The sequence below is a fragment of the Lytechinus variegatus genome, chromosome 2, assembly GCF_018143015.1.
Source record: "Lytechinus variegatus isolate NC3 chromosome 2, Lvar_3.0, whole genome shotgun sequence".
Lineage (NCBI taxonomy): Eukaryota > Metazoa > Echinodermata > Echinoidea > Temnopleuroida > Toxopneustidae > Lytechinus > Lytechinus variegatus.
Genome location: NC_054741.1, coordinates 34,818,491 through 34,831,853, shown reverse-complemented (window position 1 = coordinate 34,831,853; position 13,363 = coordinate 34,818,491).

Genomic DNA, 13,363 nt, shown 5'->3' with positions numbered 1-13,363 from the left:
AGTGGTGAAAACACGTCTGTTCATGGGCATACGGATTGTGAAACTCACCTTTCAAAGAAATCAATGCGCTGAAGATGGAGGAAGCGCACTGTAAAAAATGCATCTAAAACGATTGCCCATGAACAGACGTGTTTTTTCACGACTGTGTTTAGAAACCGATTTTGAATTCTCTATTTTTTTGTCACATCATGGGCACTGACGAAGAGTGTGACTTTACCTTTCATTTTTGAAAGCTATGCTTTTAAAATCTACGATTTTATTTCTACGGCATTTCCTAAACCATTTATGATTATATATATATATATATATATATATATATATATATATATATATATATATATATATATATATATATATATATATAATAGTAACAATTTTTTTGGATTTTGATATAGAAAAACAAAATAAAAAGTAAGAAAAATTTTGCTCAAAGTAATCATTGGAACTTATGATACCGAAAAAAAAATATTTTAAAAAAATAAGCGAGCTCTTGTGTAGCCGTTTGTCGCAGAACAGAGCACAAAAGAAAATGCATTCAAACAATGGTCCTTTCATCATGGGATATCAAGAGAGATTATTAAGAAACAATATTTGTAAATATAAGAATACAGATATTCGGGTTATAGAAATCACTTTTTTTAATCCATGATTTTTTGGCCTTATTACCAAATTTTCTGATGGCCCATAAAACTAAATGTCCTTAAGTTTTAGTAGTATGTCTACAAACAAAAATATGTTCCTTTTGAATTCATGTATGTCATTAAACAAATATTGTGCGCGCGAAGCACAAACTGAAATTCTATAATATACTGACTCGCAGGGGCGGAAATCTCTCCCAAAAGGTAGGGGAGACAAGGGACTGGAAAATTTTGTCAAGCAAAAAAAAAAAAAAAACAAGGTTATCACCCCAAACTTAAGGTCATTTCGACTAAAATATATTTGACAAGCAAAAAATAAAAAAGGTTATCCAAAAAGTAAGGTCATCTCGTCCTTAAGTACATGTTTTTTTCGATTTTGAATGATGTTTTTCTTCAAATTTCATAGAAGACCGAAAATAGTAGGGGGTCATTTGATATTGTGTCCCCCCTACTATCCCTGGGACAGTGGCGTACCTAGGATTTTCTACGGGGGGGGGGGCAAAAACGTCCGCCAAAAAAAATTGACAAGCGCAAAAAAAGGGAAAAAAGGTCTTCTTCAATCTTCTTCAAATAAAGGATTTCGTACCAGAAAAAAATTGACAAGCAAAAAAAAAGGTCTTCAAGCTCGTCAGGGGGGGTCAATAAAAGTATTCAAGCTTGTCAGAGGGAGTCAAACTAAAGGGTAATTCAAGCTCGTCTGGGGGGGGGGGGAGGGATACGTCCTTTATATAGGTTGTGGCTCGTCAGGGGGGGGGCAGACTGCCCCCTGCCCTCATTGGCGGCGGAAGCCCAAAAATTAAGGGGGTGTCCACCTGAAATTTTGGGATGGACACAGGTAAAAAATTGGACAAGCGTCCCAAAAATTTTTAGACAAGCAAAAAAAAAAAAGTCATCAACCTAAATTTTAGGGGGGGGGGACAACACACGTTTCAAGGGGGGTCCACGTGACTTTGGGGGGGGGACGTTGGGAAAAAAGTTATAACAAAAAAATTTAGGGGGGACCGTGGACACGTCCCCCCGCTTCCGCCGCCTATGCCTGCCCTCCGTAGGTACTCTAGCGCCCTGGGATTTCCGCCCAAGTGGCGACGACCATGGTGAATGCCATCCAACACCGGATCAAACGACGCAGAATGTGGCAATGCTCGTAGAAGCTCAGTATCCGTCTGCGTACCCCGTCTATATTCTTCGCAGAGGCCTGGTCGCGCGCGTATTTGGAAATCTGACGCACCTCGCATTGAAACGAAACGCGCTCGATGTGGATGAGATAGCAAAAACAGCCGTAAAAGATGTACCCGATAAGAGCGCTCCAGTGAGAGACTTCTCTGTAGACTTTCAAGTGACTGCGACAGTTAGATCTGATCCGGTAATCGTTGGCCAACCTGAGCGTAGCATTCGTAATCGGCCATGCGAGGAAGCAGACGAGACGAAACCAGGACAGACCTTTGGCGCCAAAACGTGAGCCAGTCAAAATCTTTACGCGCTTCGACAAGAATCCACGAAAGAGCGGATAACCTTGCCTGTAACGCGTTCCCATGATCATGTAGCAAATGCGGGAGAAGAGGCATGCGAATGGAATGACCATTACCTGAAAGAGGTAAGTGGAGTAAGACACGAGGTGTAGGATATCGCTTTTCTTTCCCCAGAAGTTTCTGAAGTAAGTCTGGAAATCATAGGTCAACAGAGCGCACGTCAGAAGAAGATATAGGACTGCGATGACGTCAGAGATCAGACAACCTGAAATACATATACAAATTGAGAGGATTAAATAATTGGATAATATTTGTGAATGCCTCACCGTAAAAGCGGCAATGATAAATGAAATTTGACAGGGCCTATTTTGCACAAATTATAATCTTTAGGACGCAAATTGATAACTTTCGAGCACTATTCTGGATTGTTTGTTGTTTGTCATTTCCAACAGGCAATATATGCCCGTGTATAAAGTATGAAGATTGATAAAATCCCAACAGAAGATGACCAACACCAATCAACCCAAAGTGTGCCCCCTTTTTTTTAAGTTAAAAGTGAAGACTTTCTTTTGCCTTGTCAAACTTTTTCGTGGACGAAATAATGTCCTTCATTTTTTATAAAAAAAAAACTTTTAATCAACCTGTTAATTTCATAACCAATCATAATTGTGTTAGCGAAAGAGGAAGAAGTCTACTTTTTTCTTATATGAATTTTCTTCAAAGTACGATATTACCAAAAGCAGAGCCACTTTGATTATTTTAGTGTCTCTTCTGATGGTGTCACGCGCGTAAAACATTCCCCATAGACTTGTGTGTTAAAATGGCACTTTTGAAAAATTCATAAAAAATAAATGTGAAATTAGAGGGTAGAATGTTTACTACCATTGGATAGGATATATATCTGACATTCCATATCTGACCAGGAAAGGGTACTGTAGCCAGCTCATTTTAAAAATAAATCGCCATTTATGAAGATAACTATGAATGGATCAAATTCATCAACTGAAACAGTAAAACAGCCCTAATTAGTCCGCCAGTCAAAAAATAGTTCCAAGTCACTTATTTATCTTCCCAATTTGGGCGAAGGAAGTTCAGTAGTTACCATTTCTAGAATCAGTGTTAGATTTTGAATCATATTCATACATTTTTGTCAATCAGCAACATCAAATTAAAAAAAATCGAATGTGTTGGGTCGAACGAATATCTTGAGCCCTCCTGATGTAATTAGGCTCATGGCACCTATATTATATGACCTATGAATTTTATTTTTTTGAATAGCTACTTTGCTATTCTTTTATATCTGTACACTCACACTAGCACAAAGAAATGCATTGAAAATGCCTGTTTTTTATGCAATCGACCCATTTTAATGTGTTACTCATACATGACATATTCACTTATATGGATGTATACATATCCTACCTGCATACAGCCCAACAGTGAAAGCAATGGCAATAGGTCCCTATCAATTGTAATATAAAGGTGTATGTAAATTTTGTGTAGATATCAGGATACCAGAACTGCCTCAAACATAATTACCAGATATACATGAGATTGAATGAGGAAACAATAAAAGAATGAGATCATACAACTTTAGAACATTTGCATTTGACCTATTAAATCAAAATCTTCTATAGGGCTGTTGCCTCTTGAGTAAGAAGGAAGAGATGCATAAATAGATAGATAGAAAGAGAGAGAGAGAGAGAGAGAAAGAAAGAGAGAAAGAGAGAGAGAAAGAAAGAGAGAAAGAGAGAGAGAGAGAAAGAAAGAGAGAAAGAGAGAGAGAGAGAAAGAAAGATAATTTCATAGATGGCATGGCTTATAAAGAGGGGGGGGGGGGGGTAGACTAAAATTGGAGCACACAGCCACCCCCCTCCCTCCTTAGTTGAGCACTATTAGATACCTTACCTTATACTCTGTCAGTGTCTGTGTCTTTTTCTAAATTCCTTCTTGAAGGTACCACTCTAGTCCTCTTCAGAAAAGTTTTTAAAGTTCTATCTCCTCTCTACCCCCTTCCTATATAAGCAATTTGTAAAGGTCTTTCTAACATTAAGTAGGTGATGTACACTAACACAAAACAATGATGAATCAGAACATAAAGAGGCATAGACTCTCTATCAGGCGCGTACGCAGGATTTTTGAAAGGGGGGGGGTTCGAGCTGATTTTTTTTTAAATCTCCCGCCCAGTCTCTAAAAAGTGAAGAGCGGGGGGGGGGGGGGAGGTGATGATTTTTTTTAATTTTTTTTCAGCGCTGCAAATAAGACAATAACATTTAAGTGGGGATGGGTATGTAACAGTGCGGTCATGACCCGCGAGCGAGCAGAAATGTTCTCGTTTTTGCGTTGAAAACATAACCTTTTTTTCAATAGTTTGTTGGTATCATAGTCGATGCTACATGTCCTTCGGATCGTAGCACTCATGATATGGCCAACCGCGTAGCCAGGATTTCATTTTGGAGGGGGCGGTAAATACACGCGAAGCGTGCCAACACTTACAGAGCGCGCGAAGCGCGCTCCCTAGGGGGTGGGTGCAGGGAGGGGGAGTTTCCCCCTCCCGCGCGAAGCGCGAAGCTTTTAGTGTTTCATAAATTAAAATAAAAAGGAGCCGTTTCTCTTGTCTCTAGTACCTCCAATTCGGTTGACTATATTGCGATTTTGAACCTTGTTTTCAAAAGTGATTGTAAACGCACAAAAGAGGTATACAATGGAGGAAATTAAAATGATAATAACTCCGCGCGAAGCGCGGAAGCTAAAGTGATTTATCAATTTTTCTTGCCATAAAAAGGGTCCTGAGAAAAGGGTATTCTCAAAGATATATTGAAACTTTCTTTGGAAAGATCAGATTTGATTACAAACAATTTAGCATCAGTGCATATTTTTAACTCGCAAAACAGAGGAGAAGATTGGTAGAGGAAGATATTCCTCCCCGCGATGAGCAATGAAACTCTGAAATTTCAAAGGGCGGACGTTTCATCAAATGTAGATATCTCTAATACCCAATCGTCTCTAATTCAATTGATTTTCTAAGATTATTGAACTTCATTACAAGGAAAATAGTGCGCATAAAGTTGAAACTTCTGTGATTTATTGAAATTATCTATCTATATAATAAAGGATGATTAATTTTTTTGACTTATCCTGAAGCGCTTCATTTTGAATATAAAGAAACTTAAGTGTCATTCAAAATTTCAAACTGAGGGCGCAAAACAGGACAGGAGATGAATGTATACAGGGAAATGACATGAAGTTTAATACAATTTGATAAAAAATATTGTACTTTTTTATTTAATACGACACGAATTCCATACCTTCCTCTTTTTAAATTAGGAACCTGTTTGCCCCAAATTATGGTTGTTTATAGTAATGAGCTGAAAAGCGGGAGAAGCTGACTTTATGGAGGTGACGGCAGAAACTGATATAAAGATTTTACCCGCTCGGAGCCGACCAGACCAGAAGTTGCGCGATCAATTGAAAAAAAAGATAACTTCATACATTTACTTCGGCCTAACCTTACTCAAACTCATGCCCTAATGTTTACAATTTTAACGTTAACTGGCAAGAAGCACATAGCTGAGGTGGAAAAACAGGGTTAGAGAAAAGGTGGGGGAACAATGGAGAACTTCAATATTGTCATTTAACCGCGCGCACCGCGGAAGCAAAATTCATATATGAATTTAAAGCAAGAAGAGTGAAGGAGTTTCTCTTTTGAGAAAAAAAATAAAGAATAAATAGAAAAAAACACAAAGCTACCTTTCTTCCCTTTCCTTCCTTCCCTTTTCCTTTTCTCCTCTCCTTTTTTCCCTTCTTTTTTTTCTTTTTGGGGACGTTTTTTTTTTTGGGGGGGGGGGCGACCGCCCCCCCTGGCTACGCGCCTGGATATGGCCTTGATCAGAACACTAGAAACTTGAGAAATGTCATGAATAATTACGAGCGAGCGGAGCAAGCGAGCCGAAATGTTTGCGTTTTTCCGTCAAAACATACAATTCTTCTCAATAGCTTGTTGGTAATGATTACATATTAGTTGATGATACATGTCCTTCTGCTCGTAAGTCTCATGATATGGCCTTGATCAAGAGACTAGAAACTTAAGAAATTTCATAAATGATTACGAGCGAGCGGAGTGAACGAGCCGAAATTTTCGCGTTTTCCCTTCAAAACATACATTTCTTGTCATTAGTTTGTTAGTAAATCAAGTATTAGTCGAGGCTACATGTCCTTCTATTCGTAACACTCATAATACGGCCTTGAACAGGAGACTAGATACTTATGGAATTTCATAAATTATTACGAGAGAGCGGATCGAGCTAACCGACATTTTAGCGTTTTCCGTCATTTTGGTTTTCATACTGGTAAAACATATTTTGTAAGAAAACGTATGTCTTTGTCTTGGTTCACTTGTATTCATAAGTATACATCATGATAATCATGTATGGCCTTGTTAATGGCGATACCGTGATCATGTCGGCGACATGCGGAAATAAAAGATATAATAATATGGAGCGAGCGAAGCGAGCGGAAATTTTTTCTGTGTTTTTCTTCGGAAACATGAGATTCTGTTCATTATTGCTGTCATATACATTATTGGGTAGGGGAACTGTCCGTATAACCAGACCAAGGAGTTATCAGGCTCTTGCCCGATAACTCCTTGACCAGACTGACCTCTGGGGAGACAAGCAAAAAAAAATGAATAAAAAAAAATTAAAAAAAGGAAACGAAAAGGGGGGGGGGGTTTGAACCCCGAAACCCCCCCCCCTTGCGTACGCGCCTGTTTCCCGGCGTGGCGTTTGCACAAATTCCGTTGTTTGCACAAATCCCGGCGACATACCGTTGTTTGCACATATCCCGGCGTTTGCACATATCCCGGCTCCACAGCATCCTTTTTTCAACAAAGACGACTATTATGTGCCTATACGATAGCCTTTGGGTTCTCACCTTATATCATCTCATCTCACCCTTGGGGTAGTAAAATGGCCCCTCTCCATTAAGATTTCCATGATAACATTGCCTTATGTTTATGTTTTAAGCGATAAAACGGTGACTATCGCGAAAGCAGTTTCCGATACTCCGAATCGTTAACTGTAGCTGATTATTGATGATTAAATACCCCGTGATTTGAACTGTAGGCCTTTATATAACTTTCTCCAAAGTTTCTTCATTACGCTTTCCTTCTAAATTATAATTACCGAGCCAACACGACACAAGGGCACATTTTTTCAATAGCCTGGCCGAGTAAAAATTCGAATTGGGATCGGGGGACCTTCGACAAGGTCCGTGCTAAGAACAACATGTGAGTGATTGTTACCTGCAGAACAATGTCTACTCTAACATTTCCAAATTAAAGCAATTTGTTTGATTTTGCCCTTCATTCACCAATATAATTTTGATCAATATATCTTTTTAGACTGAACCAAGTTCGGATAGACCCAACCAATTGACTCGAGGTTAATTCAAAATACATTCTCATGATTCTAGTTTGCGGAGCCTCAAGGACAGTTACCATGGTTATAGTAGACTTGTTAACTGCAAAAAAAGGGGGTGAACGCTGCATTTTTTAGTACAAATGTCCCACTTGGCACAAATGTTCCTTGAGTCAAAAGAAAAAGATTCATCTGGTGCAAAGAGACACGCTGTATCTATGCAAATAAGCAAGTAATTTGCATAAATTTGCATATTATGTCGATATGTAAAAACAAGTAATTCAGAATATATATTTCACCAGAACTGCCCTAAAATTGGAAATAAAGACTTAGGGTAAGACAGGGAAGAAAATTGTCATAAAATAATTGGGATATCCTTGTTTATTATTACCTAATTTACATAAATTATGCAAATTATAATTTAAAACAGTATTTTTTCAAGAATCCTGAACTGTTTTATAAATAACAGCAATTGATACAAAATGTCAACAATCTACATGAAAGAGAATATATTAGCGAAAACATCGATATGCTTCATGACAGTATTAGTGTCTTAATTTGCTTAGAAAGAGGGCAAATATGTCAAAATGTATGACGTGATATTGCGCTAAAACGAGACCAAAACAACCTCTATGTCACAGTCACACTCACGAATCGGACAATAAAGCGATCAATGGTATGTCATTCGAGATAACACAATCTCAACACAATAGCTTCCATCGGCTTCTCGTATCGCTTTTGTTGGTGTGTCTGCTACACCGTAATCTATGATACATACGGGCAAAATGCATTTCGGTATCGGTAAAACACTATTAATTTTGTTTTATTTGTTTCTAATTTGTTTCTCTTGGAAAATTTACAGGAGACATTGCTTTGCAGGTTACTGCTTAAATGAAGCTCTGGGGCGGTATTCTGAAAGCTCAATTAGCATTTTGGTATTCTGAAATACCCCCCCCCCCCGGCACATGAATCATGACGAATGTACCCCACCTCAATCCATATTTTCACTGTATTTTCACTGCAAACTGCATTCCCCGCGGCATTCCCGCTACTTTACAATGAAGCCCTCATCTGGAAAAGGCAGCATCTACATTATATAGACATGATAGAGGAGGCCCTGGTACTTGGAAGCGGGGGCTGAAGCACCCGCAAGATTTTCCGGAAGAGGGGGGGGGGGGGGGTGCTGCGTGTATTATTCTCGATAGATAGCACCCCGTGGAATTCCGGCATATGTGACAAAAAAAAGAAACGTTACCCCAAGGCAAAAACTTCATTTTGTAGTGCAATCCTTTTTGTTTATTTGCCTGTAAAATTTATTGATGTAAATTTGAAAATCAAAAAAGGTTCAATGTAAAATTTTGGTCCCAAGAAATTAAACAAGCTTCAGCCCCCTCTTCCCAGTGCCAAGGCCTCCTCTATATAATGTAGATGCTGCCTTTAATAAGTGCCCTTTTCCAGATGAGGGCTTCATTTAGACGATATTCTAAATATATATTGTCAAAACAAAATAAACGGTTTTGGCAACTTCGACAGGCCACCGTCACGTACACGAACTTATTTTATGAGATATAAAACAATGCCTTCTATGTTTTTTTTTTTCAAGAGGAGAACGCAAAGAGGCTTTACTGTGTGTAGTAGAAATGTATCTTTCTTCCGATTGGGCTCTCAAAATATTTAAATTCAACATAGAGTGGAATCAATAAAGGGCCGTGCCCTACATGTCAGTTGAAGAGTATTTTCTCCTCAATCTATTCCAAGGTATCAATACAAACAAAAGTAATCTTTTAAGAGTTCTGAAGCGCGTAGACAGGGGGGGCGTTCGCCCCCCCCAAAAAAACGCCCCAAAAAGAAAAAAAAAGAAAGGAAAAAAGAGAGGAGAAAAGGAAAAGGGAAGGGAGGAAAGGGAAGAAAGGTAGCTTTGTGTTTTTTTCTTTTTATTCTTTATTTTTTTCTCAAAAGAGAAACTCCTTCACTCTTCTTGTTCTAAATTTATATATGAATTTTGCTTCCGCGCTGCGCGCGGTTAAATGACAATATTGAAGTTCGCCATTGTTTCCCCCACCTTTTCTCTAACCCTGTTTTTCCACCTCAGCTATGTGCTTCTTGCCAGTTAGAGTTAAAATTGTATACATTAGGGCATGAATTTGAGTAAGGTTAGGCCGAAGTAAATATATGAAGTTATCTTTTTTTTCAATTGATCGCGCAACTTCTGGTCTGGTCGGCTCCGAGCGGGTAAAATCTTTATGTCAGTTTCTACCGTCACCTCCATAAAGTCAACTTCTCCCGCTTTTCAGCTCATTACTAAACAATCATAATTTTGGAGCAATTAGGTTCCTAATATAAAAAGAGGAAGGTATGAAATTCGTGTCGTATTAAATAAAAAAGTACAATATTTTTTTATCAAATTGTATTAAACTTCATGTCATTTCCCTGTATACATTTATCTCCTGTCCTGTTTTGCGCCCTCAGTTTGAAATTTTGAATGACACTTAAGTTTCTTTATATTCAAAATGAAGCGCTTCAGGATAAGTCAAAGAAATTAGGCATCCTTTTTTTTATATAGAAAGATAATTTCAATAAATCACAGAAGTTTCAACTTTTTGCGCACTATTTTCCTTGTAATTAAGTTCAATAATCTTAGAAAATCAATCAAATTGCTCATCTCTCGGATGAGCAATTTGTTTCGCTAGGAGTACCGCAAGGGTCCGTCCTTGGACCGCTCCTTTTCTTAATATACATCGATGATTTGGTTCATGCCTTGAAACATTGTAGTATTACCATGTACGCAGACGACACCACATTATTCGTTCACAGTACGTCTGCACAAGATATTCAACATAAGCTTCAAGATGATATGAATTACTTAAAAGAATGGTTAAACGTAAATAAACTCAAACTTAACACGGATAAAACAAAGTTCATGTTAATAGGGACACCGCAAAAGCTATCTAATTTTTCTATGGAAAATGTAATAATCAAATTTAATGGAGATGTTATAGAACGATGTACAAAGATTAAATGTCTTGGAGTCATCATTGATCAACACCTATCGTGGTCATACCAAGTTGACAATGTATGTAAAAAGGTGTATGCCAGCTTAGGTATGCTAAGAAGGGTGAGGCCTTATGTTGACCAAAATACCCTCAAGACTCTATACCTATGTTTAGTTCAATCACACCTTGATTACTGCTGTGAAATCTGGGGGTTGCGTTTCAATATGCACACAGATCGTATAATTAAGCTTCAAAAAAGAGCTGCTAGATTAATCCTGAAATGTAATTTTTATACCCCCTCCAAAGAAATGTTTCGTGAACTCCAATGGCTCCCGTTCAATGACCGCGTTACCTATTGTATCAGTGGTCTGTCATCGGAATATTATCGTAATGTGTTTACTTTTGCAAGTGATTCTCATTGTTTTAATACTAGATATGCAGCAAAAGATAATTTGATCACCCCAAAAACTCATACCGAAATTTTTAAACACTCTTTATTTTACTCAGCGATTTTACTTTGGAACAACTTGCCATTTAATTTGAAACAGTCAAAATCTTTATCAATCTTTAAACAGAAACTTAAAGTGCATCTTTTTAAATTCTAAGTTTTATTATTGCCTCTTAAATTTGAAATCAACTTTTTATGTCTGTCTACTTTATTTTATTTATATGTACTGCTTCGTGTGTAATTTTGTTAATTAGTATCATGCTTTTAACGATGTCGTATGTTTGCTACTATGTTTTCTGTTATGATACGAGTCATGTTTATATTCAGAATATTTCTGTGTATATTTTAAATGTATTTAAATGTTTTATACTTGTTTTTATCATGTATTCCAGGGCCCCACGGGAGACCAGTTTATTGCTGAGTGGGCTACCCTGGTTAAATATATTGAAATAAATAAATAAATAAATAAATAAATTAGAGCCGATTGGGTATTAGAGATATCTACATTTGATGAAACGTCCGCCCTTTGAAATTTCAGAGTTTCATTGCTCTGCGCAGGGAGGAATATCTTCCTCTTACACTTCTTCTCCTCTGTTTTGCGAGTTAAAAATATGCACTATTGCTAAATTGGTTGTAATCAAATCTGATCTTTCCAAGGAAAGTATTCAATATATCTTTGAGAATACCCTTTTCTCGGGACCCTTTTTATGGCAAGAAAAATTGATAAAACGCTTTAGCTTCCGCGCTTCGCGCGGAGTTATCATTTTAATTTCCTCCATTGTATACCTCTTTTGTGCGTTCACAATAACTCTTGAAAACAAGGTTCAAAATCGCAATATAGTCAACCGAATTGGAGGTACTAGAGACAAGAGAAACGGCTCCTTTTCATTTCAATTAATGAAATACTAAAAGCTTCGCGCTCCCTGCACCCACCCCCTAGGGAGCGCGCTTCGCGCGCTCTGTAAGTGTTGGCACGCTTCGCGTGCATTTACCGCCCCCTCCAAAATGAAATCCTGGCTACGCGGTTGTTCTAAAGACAATACACTATTTTTTAATACATAAAACCAAAAAGGGAAAGGGTATCCTAGGCATGGTCCTGTTGGGTTATAGCCTTTACTGTGCTAGAGCACTATTACAAACTGCAGAACAATAATAATAATAGTGATAGTAATAATCATAATAATAATAATTAGTATAATAATATCAATAATGATGAATGTAAATATAAAAATATAGATATAAAAGTTGCTTTATTATACAAAAAAAACGCAATTTGCCTTGCCGATGGCTTTAAAACATGATATTTTTTAATTTAAAGTCGAAATACGGAGAGGGGATGGGGTAAATTCGGAGGGCTCCCGTGGGCTTAAATAAACAAAAATAAAAAACTTTTTTCAGGAATCATATTGTCTGATGTCCCATACATCTGTGTTTTCCAAGTTGATAATACAAGTCAAACTGGTTTTGTAAGGTAGCGGGAATGCCGGGGAATGCAGTTTTGCCACTTCGGGGTCTCCAAAAGATATATATTTTAACAAAGTTAATATATGGATTGAGGTGGGGTATATTCGTCATGATTCATGTGCCAGAGCTTCATTAAAGCAGTAACCTGCAAAGCAATGTCTCCTGTAAATTTTCCAAGAGAAACAAATTAGAAACAAATAAAACAAAATTAATAGTGTTTTACCAATACCGAAATGCATTTTGCCCGTATGTATCATAGATTACGGTGTGGCAGACACACCAACAAAAGCCAGAAGCCGATGGAAGCTATTGTGTTGAGATTGTGTTATCTCTAATGACATACCATTGATCGCTTTATTGTCCGATTCGTGAGTGTGACTGTGACATAGAGGTTGTTTTGGTCTCGTTTTAGCGCAATATCACGTCATACATTTTGACATATTTGCCCTCTTTCTAAGCAAATTAAGACACTAATACTGTCATGAAGCATATCGATGTTTTCGCTAATATATTCTCTTTCATGTAGAATGTTGACATTTTGTATTAATTGCTGTTATTTATAAAACAGTTCAGGATTCTTGAAAAAATACTCTGTTTTAAATTATAATTTGCATAATTTATGTAAATTAGGTAATAATAAACAAGGATATCCCAATTATTTTATGACAATTTTCTTCCCTGTCTTACCCTAAGTCTTTATTTCCAATTTTAGGGCAGTTCTGGTGAAATATATATTCTGAATTACTTGTTTATACTATATCGACATAATATGCAAATTTATGCAAATTACTTGCTTATTTGCATAGATACAGCGTGTCTCTTTGGATGAATCTTTTTCTTTTGACTCAAGGAACATTTGTGCCAAGTGGGACATTTGTACTCAAAAATGCAGCGTTCAACCTCTTAACAAGTCTACTATTACCTGTGATTTTGA